We start from the raw sequence: 11,190 nt of genomic DNA on the forward strand, positions 1-11,190 counted from the left end.
TGCTCTTTTACTCTCGCATGCACTGTGAAGCCTTGACGCCCAAGGAGACCGTCGAAATGGTAATGCTTAATACTTTAATTCTTCTCCAGAAATGCTCGTTTCGTGCGATGGAGACGAAACGTAGCGGCGAAATTCAGCAGTGGATATGAAGTGGCAGCCAAATTGCAGTTCCCTTTGTGACTGGTTAGGCGCACTGTTCGAACTCATTCTTCCATACTCGGGATATACCAGGTGTGTCAAGGAAGCCCGACACCAATATTTAAAAACAGAGCTTCTGAGACAAAGAGAAGATTTTTTCGGCGTAGTAATACCAGTGTTGGCGGACGTCAAAAAAAAAAACAAACAGGTGAATCATGTTAATAGGTTTATGGTTTATAGGTTTAACGTCGCAAAGCGACTCGGGCTATGAGGGACACCGTAGTGAAGGGCTCCGGAAATTAAGACCACCGGGGTTCCTTAACGTGCACTGACGTCGCACAGTACACAGGCATCTAGAATTTCGCCTCTATAGAAATCACGGCTGGATCGAACCCGCGATTTTCGGGTCAGCAGCCGAGTGCCATAGCCACTGAGCCACCGCGGCGGCTGAATCATGCTAATAGTAAACTGACTAAGTTCAAATAGTTAACTTGTTACTGAACTTTGCAGGCGCCCGAGTTAAGCCTGGACTCCATGTACGTGAAAACTCACGCGAACGCGAAGGCGACGGCGGCGGCGACGGCTGGCGTTCGCTCCGTCGCTTGTGGCAACCTCCATGCAAGCGAAGGCGGCATGCGACGCGAACCCGCGACGTGCGCAGCGGACTCCGTGCTTTGCGCACTCAAGCTTAGAAACACGCCCGTAACCTGTTCTCTCTCTTAAATTTTGAGAGTGTGCCTCACAGTCAGGGCCAAAGGAATATTTCCTCTACGGCAGCGGTGTAGCGGCAGTGGAGATAGCCAACGGCGTGCTTGCGGAGACGAAGTCACATCACGGGTTCACGGGGGAGGAGTGCTTTCGTTCGGTGCCTGTGCACTCCGGCTTAGTAAAACACTCCATAACTATCACCGCAGTTTGATTGTAAGTGAGCAAACTATAATTTACCACTGAGAATGCGCGCCGCGAGTGTTTCTGCACAGTTGGAGCGCAGCGGCACGGTGGATCGAGCGCCGGTACCCGCGCTCGACACGCAACTCTCCCTGCAGTACGCCCGCTCGCGTAGCCCGTTCCAAATGCTGTTAGCCCTCCGCACCCAACAAGTAGATTGTTTTAATTATTTACATCATGCGGGTCTGCCTCTCAGCTACAAAACCAAATATTTTCTCGACGGTGGCGATGACCAAGACGACGGGTTTGTTTGCGTGAGATGTTCCCGTGAGAAACCGTGGACAAACCGGAAACGGCTTTGGGGGGCTCTGATTGGCCAGTCGCGTAGGGGAATTCCGAGCGACGAGCGAAATTTTCTGTGGGTGCAGATCCGAGCGACACGGCAAGCGACACAAGCATTTTGCTTCGCGCGACGGCGTCGCTCGTCGCTTGCCGCCGTCGCCTTCGCGTTCGCGTGAGTTTTCGCGTACATGGAGTCCAGGCTTTAACTTTAGAGGCGCCTGATTAGAATTACGTTTTTATCCGGCTGTTAACAATAGGCTCTTCCTTCCCTGTTAAATGCATACGCATATAAAAATTTTGACCTCTTTAGTTCGCCAAATAAAAAAAAAATCTTTGCGTGCTATGTACGTTGACATGTAGAATATGTTTATTCTTTTCTTTGCTATCGATCGGTGTTTATCGAGTGCGAATGTCGATTCAATACTGAATAATGCTGTTTCACTTTATTTTGTTGTTTCATTATTGTATACCTGCTCATACGTTGACCGATTGCCTTTGTTTTATAAGCCTTGATGTCAAGTCGCTGCCAAGCGATAGGGGGCTGCGGCTTTGTCAAGCTGTATCTTACAGCTTTTTCTGCGCCTCCGCTGTCTGTACCTTTTCAAGGCAGAAAAAAAATTGGATTTGATTTGATATCAGTTATTAGAATTTCAAAAAAAGCGATTACCCTCGCCGCTGCGGCTCAACAAATTTAAGCCATTTCTCGCGCCGTTCGAAAACCGCCTGCGGGGAGCGCAAAGCGACGTCCATCAAATCGCGACAATCGCGAAATCGCGTAGCAAGTGGCAATTGCTGCAGCAGCAGCCCAAGTGACCACGAGCGAAGAGCGCCCCCGTACTCGCAGCGCGGACGGGGCAGCGCGACAGACAAGTAGTACGTCGCGCGCTGCCCGCAGGCGAGCGGTTTTCGAACGGCGCGAGAAATGGGCCAAATTTTATGAGCCAGGGTAATCGCTTTTGTAAATTCCAAATGATTGACGTGGCAATTACTAACGCCGGCTACAAGTCTCTAATTGCAATCAGGTGCCTAACTGCAATCGTTAAAAAGTATCAGAAATCGTTTGAAACTATCAGAATTTACTCTCAATTTACTAGCTAAGACGATTAACCTGTTTTTTTTTTTTTTGACGACCGCCAAGACTTGCATTACTATGCCGCAAAAAACATATCTTTACATCCAAAAACCTATTTGTAAAAATTAGTGGCGGGCTTCCCTGAAACACCTGGTAGATTCGAAATAATATCTAAGTATTTCAAGTTTTTCTACCAAGTAAAAAAAAGCACAGAATAATAAAATCAGTACAAGTGAATTAAAGCTAATAACAATCAAAGTAGAGGCAAGAGTTTTCGGTTAAAAGTGTCGTGCAAGCGAGCGCTGCTAGTCAAACTGCCGATACCGAAAAAGCCGGAAGAAGCACATACTTGAAGAACAAAAACAGTGCAGCAACAGGGACAAGGAAAGAAGACGGGACAGGCGCTGCTGTCTCTGTTGCTGAGCTGATTTTGTTCTTCAAGTATGTGCCAACTCGCTCAACTAGCTGTTTTACTCCAGCGAAGAAAAAAAAAACCATTTGACGGACACCACAGAAGACGAGAGGTGGGGGAAGTCGCACCTGCCGTTTGCAACATGCGCGCGGATGCGGGCTGCCCTGGCAAGTCAACAACTGCATGCAAGCTTCCGCTGCATGTGCGCAAGGCGCGGTTACGATTTGTGGCGCCCAATCTTCCGCACAGGGCGAGTGAAGTGAACGTGTGAAGTACGATTTCGTTTGATCTTTACATTTTGAATATTTTACATGGAATAAATTTCGTTTTCACACTCCGATTTCAGCTATTCCTTCCGTACTAATATCTGCACAGCGTGGGGAATCCTTTCAACCAGATAATACGATTTCATATGTAATAACTTCTGGAAAGGCCTTTTAATGGGCTAGCCCTGGGGCTTCCACTCCACCGAAAAGCCGTTGTCTGTCTGATCCCTCCGCGACCATGAAGAGCTGGGTGCCAACCGCCTGTGCGCAGGTGGGCCACCTAGGTCACGTGACCTTTTGACGTCGTCACAACCTGCCCACTGGATTGTGATCACTGCCCACCGTGGCATGTGGCATTTCAATTAATGATTAGTAGTGAGAGCCAGGGGCGTAGCCGGGGGGGGGGGGGGGGGGGTCTTATGGGGCTTCAGACCCTCCCCCCTCCCCCCGAAATTTTTTCGAACTGTCGCGCACCGCTGACCAAAACAACCACGGCGCGGAAGTCATTCTGGATTTTTTCACCTACAGTGTCTTTTTCAGACTAGAAAAGACATTTTGGCGCGGACATTGCTAACTCGGGTTGGATTTCGAGGCAGCGCCCACGCACCTGGAGTTATGCAACGCAAGGGGCCCCATCCTAGCACAAACTTTCAAAGGCCTACCGATGGCTCGCTGTTGCGACTAAAATTTCGGCGAAATTACTCGCACTACATGACCGGGAACAGCTGCTGCTGCGCAGTACACTGGAACGAAGGCCAGCGTCATTGAGATTTTTCCCTGGCCGTTGCATATGTGCAAAAATGTAAAGGTTCTTGAACGACAAACATTCGTTAAAATATTTGTCCTCTGCTTGCTAATTTCATGGCCTTTACGTTTATCATATCAGCGGCATGCACTATGTTGATAGTTCCGGACTGATATAGTTCTAGACTTCGTGTGATATTTTCTTTACTTATTAAATCCGCAAAAACATGGAAGCATTGGTATCAGTTATGTCTGCCACGAGTGAACGATAAGGGATAGTTGGTATGACACGATTACAAGACATAAAACTGAGCAGGGGACAAGACACAGAAGAGAAGCACACAGGAACAGCTCGTCCCGCTTGCTTCTCTCCTGTGACTCGTCCCCTGCTCAGCTTTGTTTTGTAATCACGTCTGCCACGATTTTTAAGACAGACGAATACATTATTTCATTTAAAAAATACATATTTCACTTGTCTAGACAGTGCGTAGCGTTATCTAATACACAATGGCATTGTCAACGGCAATGGCAATGCAGTTATTGTTGCGTTTGATCCCCCCCCCCCCCCCCCGAACAAAATTTCTGGCTACGCCACTGGTGAGAGGTTGCTCGGGAATAGCAAACTGGATCGCAAAAGCCGCACCGGTGGCAGCACCTGCCATCGCAGGGCAGTGGCGCATCGCTTAACCGCTGCTCCAGGAGTGGTATGAAGATCCCCATGGATCCATGAATGTAGAGAATAACCAATTCTACAGCAGTGCCAGTATAGAATGACGCAATATCAGGCAAACTTACACCACACGCCTTCTAAGAAAACAGGGGTTAAAACGGGGCGTGCGGTTAGTCGTTTTAGGGACTGATTTGCCATAGCCATTAGTCCTTTTCAGGACGAACTGCAAAGGGTCCAACTGTCGGTCCCTTTGGGACTAACTGCAATGGGTCGGCAGTTAGTCCCCCACGAGCAGCCTTTAAAGAAAAAAATGCAAACGAAGCGTGATTTCCAGAGTAATTTATAGCGGGATAGTTTCCGACAGCACTTAACACACATAGTAACAAAAAAGGAAACAAACACAAAAATACCAGGATTCAAACCCACGAACTTCGGATTCAGAACCAAGCGCGGATATGAAAGGACCACCAAATCTTTTTTTTTCTTTTCGACTGGCCCACCAAGGCAGATGGTCAAGGAAATGAAATAAAGGCCTTATATACGAAGCGCACACATTGCTTGGGCTTACCGCTGGCTGTTTCATCAAACTTTTTGCTGTTTAGAGCTAAGTACGGTTATTCTGCTGTCATATATACTTTTGCAACAAGCTGCGTTAAGTCTTCATGCATACGCACATCGGTCTAAATCGCGTCTTCTGCCAAAAAGAAGTGCTGAACCGTGTATACCTTACGGCCAGTACTTCAAAACCACAACAGCTCTTTTGCTTGCGAATCTTTTTATTTACCTTTCGCAGATAAGGTGCTCTTAATTTTAGCAACTGGCAGCTGCGCACTATGACCTGTTGAAAACGAAGAAGGCCACGGTTCACTTCGTTTTCTGTTACTGGCGGGCCGCGGCAACGGGGAATGGACTGCTTGCCACTCACCGTTCCGCTAGGTGTCGCCAATACTTGCACAGCGTCACACAAGCTCGTAAACAAGCGGCAACGAAATTAAACTACGTATACTTGCTTAACCCTAATTACAACATACATTCGACACGTATTGGAGCTCGTAGTACTTGTTTATCACTTTATCAGCTGCCTGTCGCTTCGGTTCCACGAAGCCTTTTTCTCACGCAAAAGTCGATCCACATCAGCATGGACAGCGGCGGTGCTCTCCCTGGCCTTAGATGACATCCTGCGCTTCAAAAATCGAGTACTACTGCAATCGAGGTCATCTCGCGCTATCTTCGCGTGCTGGAAGACGTGTGATAAGCGACCACTTCTTTGGAGCAGCGAAACTGCGAAAATTGGCCAGAGAGCCCGACGAAGCCCAAAGCGGCTTATCATCCCCCCCCCCCCCCACTCCCCCCCGCGCGTCGCCGGTCGCGGGCTGTGTCAGCAAACAAGGAAAAAGAGAAAAAGACCCTAGAAGGAAGCCGTCCACACACAAACATGCACTGCAATCTTCACAGGGAGTGAACGCGAATGTGAGAAGTGAGTGTGAGTGGACATGGGTGTGAGTGCGAGTGAACGTATGAGTGAGCCACCTTTTATAGTGCCGAGGTATGGCGGTACATAACAAAGAATTCACCCTCGCGTTCACACGTCGACATTCGGCGGCGACAGCGAGCGAAATCCGCCGTCGCCGAAATGCTCCCTTGTTGACACTTCACGGCCACCATGCCGCCGCTTCGACCCAAGTAGTGGTAATAAACTTTAATAAATATTGAGCCATGTCTTAAGCTATTCTTCGTTTAATTGGCTCTTGGTCTCGTGAAGTGGCCGGCAGTCGGTGACGTCCGGCGACTTCCGAAGCGCAGCCCACCAGCTGCTTTTGGACGGCTGGGTCGGAGCTGGACACCGCGACCTGCCATCGCTCGAGGTCAGTTGCCACTCTGATGGCGGCTGGAACTCAGGGCATATGTACAGTATGTGATGGAAACCAGCTCTTGGGGCTCCGCATAGGGTACACTCTGGAGAGAACAGCCCTGGGTGCATGAGTGCTAAAAGGGCGGGGGAGAGAAAAGTGCGAGATTGTAGCCGGCGCCACGTCACCTGCTCTAATTTAGTGAGTGATTTGTGAGGCGGAAGACAGTGGAGTCGTTGCTCTCTGTAGTGGAGTGAATTTTCGTGGTACGTGATCATTCGGTCACGGGCGCTCCCTGGCTCGGCGGCTTGCCCTGCTCGGTTGACGTACGCCCGCGCGGTGTCATGGGCGGCTTCGTTGTCTGGGTGGCCCGCGTGCGCGGGGACCCATACGAGTTGGGTGGGCCTAGTGGGGGGCTGAGAGGAATTGAGAATTTTATGGGCGACGGCATGCGTCCGCCCTTTTGCGCAGTTTCTGATCGCGGTTTAATACGAGTGTGGCAGTAGTGGAGGAGATCGCAAGAGCGCACGCGTGAAACGTGTTTCTCCGCGCCTTGTCTGCGTGCCGTCTGCTCGCGGCGCACAAATACATGATTAGAAATCAGTACGAATCGACGCTGTCTACGTACCATAAGCCTATGCAGACTTGCGTACGCTAAACACAGGCATTTTGCGGGAGTTACACCATTTGTTACATTCGCACTTTTACGTCAGCGTCTGCAAAAATATTCGTAACGATAGGCTCTAGTGTTCCTATATATGCTCCCGCAGGGAGCAGATTTGCGCGACTGTTTTCCCCGCGCCGCTCGTAACACTATTCGCGGAGCGGCGATCACGTGATCAGACTGACGTATTTTGTTCCAAATCGTGTCGGCTCATGACCAACATATGAGCCGGAAGGGGACAGCCCCTCCTATCTTGTGGGCAGTCTGCTTTGCTACCCGACTGAGGGGGTATTGTGAAGCCCCCATGGGGATGAGTAGGGGTGCCTCTAAATGGCTTTCTGGTGAGGCTCCCGCCACACGAGAAGCAGCTTTCCCGCAGAGCTTGGAACAAAGTGGCGGACCTTCGCGCAACTCTGCTCCCTGCGGGAGCATATACAGTTAATACAGGAACACAATAAGCTCAGCCTAATGGCGCCATCTGGTTGTCAGAACAGGAAGGTTCTTTTTAGGCCTAGAAGCACCAGAATCGCCACTCTAAATTAAAAAAAATGAGCAAATTTATCGCTCATACGTTTTGTAATAGGCAAGAGATGAGACGGCGCGAAGGACCGGTGCCCCATTTATAGCCAGTGAATGTACTGAAAAGGGCAGTAACAACTACGACTTCAGCCCGAAGCGAGGGCCCTGCTTCGAACGGCGCGCCGCAATGCATGCAGCCGTGGGAATGCAACCTCGCCGTCGAAGGAATTTTTCCGGCTGAACAAGTCGGTCCTGGACCGATCGGGCTTCCCGCTGGGTATTTCAGCGACATCTCTGCCGCGACGGCGGACTCCACTGACTATCGCCTCCGAATGCCCAACAAGCAGGTTCTGGTATAAGACGGTCTGTTCCCACAAGGCGCCAAAGGCGCATGCGCCTCCTCACCGCTGCTACTGCGCAGTTCCAACTACCCGCGAAACGCGAAAGTGGAAAGCGCATTGAACAATGCAGTAAGAGGGGCCTGAAAACAGAACTCCGCGGTAAAACGATGCACTGCACTTTCCCCTAGCTGTCGCTAGACCCACGCACAGTGAGGCAGCCACCAGGCCTTCTCTTTCTTCACCTCTTCCAGTCTGCGCGCACCCGGGTTGCGTCCGACCGCGCCGTGGCTAATGGGTGGCTTCCCCCCCCCCCCCCTCCCCCCCCCCCGGGCTCGGTGAGTCCATGTACCGTGGCTCCGTACAACAAACGGGCTTTCCGTCACCAGCGTTACCGTCTCTTTAGTCGTCTTCTCGTTCTAAACATGAGCCAAAGTTTATTTGTGCCCAGAATTGGTCCACAGCGCGGACTGGAACGTTTACCACAACGCGCCTCGGCTCGCTGCCAGGCAGTGATCCTCGAAACCGCCCGCCCACCGTGGGTCGTTTGTAATTCCTTTGTCCGCCAAAGACGGCTGTTTTGACCAGTGTTTCACTTGTAAGAAGTACAGGGGGATGTGGAACTGTGGGCGAATGCGCGCAAATTATTCTGAAAGTCGCATTACCATGGGGTGCATCAGTATAGAGCAATACCGATCTGTCGCGTAAGCAAGATGCGGTGGCGCTGCTGTCGCCGGCTGAGTCATCGGGGGCATAAAGTAGGGTTAGCTCGCATATAAATACATGTAATCAAAAGTTTTCAAAGCAATTTTCTGAGTTAAAAGTGAAACTGCAATGTCGTCCATTCATCAAGAATGACCAAGTATATCCTAGAACAGATAGCGAAAGTATGAATCGTCACTTCAGAGGAGGAGTATTTTTAAAACATCGCCACACCTGCGATTGGGAATCACCCCGGCTGGCGTTACGGAGCGGGAATGCGACCCATGAAAGCAACGTTAGCAAAACTTTCCAAAATATTTTTTACGTCTCGCACAGCGCCTATGGAGGCGCTCATTCGTTAGCAGCCGACAAGCGTTTTGAATAAGAGTGTGACACACTACGCTACGGCATTTCTAAGCTGTCGCTTTCAAATGCAGCGATGAATGCGTGTTGTGAAGCCGGACATATACCGCCAAAAGGAGCTCCTATCCGCTGGATGTTTTCCCGAACCGCGCAAGCTTCTCGTTTAGTCCCGACATGCTGCCGCGCGTGCAACACTTCGTCGCAAACACTGCCGTTCAAATCAGACAGCCTAGACAGCACTACATGGAAATGCAGTTATCAAACGCCATGGCAAGCGAACGAAAGAAAACCACGCACTTGAGCAGACGGCCTGTGCAGACGACACATCGGCCGCCTCCAGCTGCGGCGTCAAAGAACACCACCTACGTGTGTAAACATGGTCGTCCGCTACTGTGCGCGGCTCGTTTATCGTGCTGTCTAAGGTCTGTCTGTCTCCAATGTAAACCTAGTCTGTGGAATTCAACGTACCGAAGTTACACGTGGATATTAGGACGCCCCCGGATCAGTTCGATCACACGGCACTCGGGCGTTTTTAGCATTTCGCCTCCATCGAAATGCGGCTGGGACTCGATACCTCGACCGTGGGCTCGCAGACGAACGCTAAACCCACCCAGCCTTAACGGCTCGGCTGAGACCGTGATTCGCTCGCGACGAGGCCGCAAGCCCGCACGTGTCCACTCCAGCACTGGGAGAATGCGCGCTCCTCTGCCTCCAAGGAGGCCATCATGGAGCCAGAAGGCACGAATCGCCCTGCGCTGGCCGCGAATGGACTTCATTTCGCTCACGGCATGAACACGAAAAACAGATCTGTCGGTCGCTAACCGAGCGGGCTCTATCGAACGCACACTACGTACTTCTAATTGGACCACGAATCACCAAGCAGGGGTTAGCCCAAGCTTATAAATCCCGCGACGCGTACCGGGGTGGATTAAGCGCGATTACAGGCACAGTTGCAACTGTACACTATATTTCTTTTTCGAAGTTGTGCGACGTTACCGGACGCGAGGATATCGGATGCAACTGCACCGCGCACTATAGACCACATGCATCCATTGAGTGTTCTCGTCGACCAGCTGCGCAGAGTTGGTCGCACAGCGGCACCACGTGTCTCGCGCGAACCCGGCGCGGGAAGGTCGTGTACCGCGGAGACTCCGCTATCGAGGTCGACACCGCCCCTCCGCCCCCTTTCCTGCGCTCACTCACGGCGTCGTCTTCAGGAATGCCAGAGCGGCGAGAAGCGCGAGCGGCCGCGGGCTGACACACTTTGTCGAACTCGTGCACGTCAACTCGCGGGCTTCACCGCAGGGTCCCAGATTTCCGCTTCCATATGGAGCTTGGAAAGAAAAACGAGCAAGGTCACAACGGAATATACCGGGTGCCCCAGCTGAAGGTAACCAAGCTTTTCAAAAAGACCAAATGAGGGCTGTTGAGAGTCCCGTATTTTTTTTTTCGTTCTGCCAACTTAATTAGCATTAACTCTTTATCTACTGACTTCAGGAACAAAGTGTCAATTCAGGAGCTGTAGATCGAAATAAAAAAACAGCCGACAGAAAGAAAAAGGTACGATATACGAAAGATTTTTTTTTTTTTACCGGTTTTAAAAAACTCGCACATGAAAAACCTTCAACGTGAAAGCAATGCTGCTTCAGCGTCCCAAGGCGCGTCTGAAAGAAGAAAATCCGCATTTCCGTGAGAGATAATCGCCAGCAGCTGGTCACGTGGTAGCTTTCTTTTCAGGCCGGTAAAAAAAAAAAGGCTGCGTAATGGTACCTTGGTGCAAAAAAAAAGCCAGCTGTTTTTCAAGACAGTCTGCAACTTCTCAATCGACACTTTGTTCCTGGAGCCAATAATTAAAAATTTAGCTAATTTACTAAACTTTGGAGCGCGAAAAAACACTGCAGACTAGGTCACGTGACTCTCGGCAGCCATAAAAGCTTGAATACCTTTACGTGGGACACCCGGTGCATGCCGCTTCAGCCACATGCAGGCCAGTGCGACCACAGGGCGTTCACGTAGGTTTGACCGCGTCACGATTCGTTGTCGGGTCCCCTTGTCATGTCGGTGCTGCGCGAGAAACTGGCGACGGGGGCCGTCAAAGGGCAGATTTATGGGTCACTCTTAGAGGGACGGCAGATTGGCCGAGTTGTTGTCGTCCCATGGTAACAAGAAAATTCAAACAGCGCTAGAAGACAGGACCAGAAAAATGACTTCTTACTTCAAAT

Source organism: Amblyomma americanum, chromosome 1, assembly GCF_052857255.1.
Source record: "Amblyomma americanum isolate KBUSLIRL-KWMA chromosome 1, ASM5285725v1, whole genome shotgun sequence".
NCBI lineage: Eukaryota > Metazoa > Arthropoda > Arachnida > Ixodida > Ixodidae > Amblyomma > Amblyomma americanum.